A 379-nucleotide genomic window follows, 5' to 3' on the forward strand; every position below is an offset into this window, starting at 1 on the left:
CTTTCACATTAAGAACTAGGGAATTGTTGAGGCACCAGTGTTGACATAATGAACCAGGGATTTGTTGAGGCACTCATGTTGCCATAATGAACCATGGATTTTGTTGAGGGACTCGTGTTGCCATAATGAACCACGAATTTACTGAGGCACCTTTGTCGCCATAATGAACCAGGGATTGGATGTAGCATCCATGTTGCCATAATGAACCAGGGAATTTCCAAGGCACCTTTTTGGCATAATGGACCTGGGATTTGCGGAGGCACCCGAGTTGCCATAATGAACCAGGGATTTCATGACGCACCCGTGTTGCCATAATGGAATAGGGATTTGTTTAGCCACCCTTGTTGGCATAACGAATTAAGGATTTCGTGAGGTACCA

This window comes from Lupinus angustifolius, chromosome LG01 (assembly GCF_001865875.1).
Source record: "Lupinus angustifolius cultivar Tanjil chromosome LG01, LupAngTanjil_v1.0, whole genome shotgun sequence".
NCBI classification, from domain to species: Eukaryota; Viridiplantae; Streptophyta; class Magnoliopsida; order Fabales; family Fabaceae; genus Lupinus; species Lupinus angustifolius.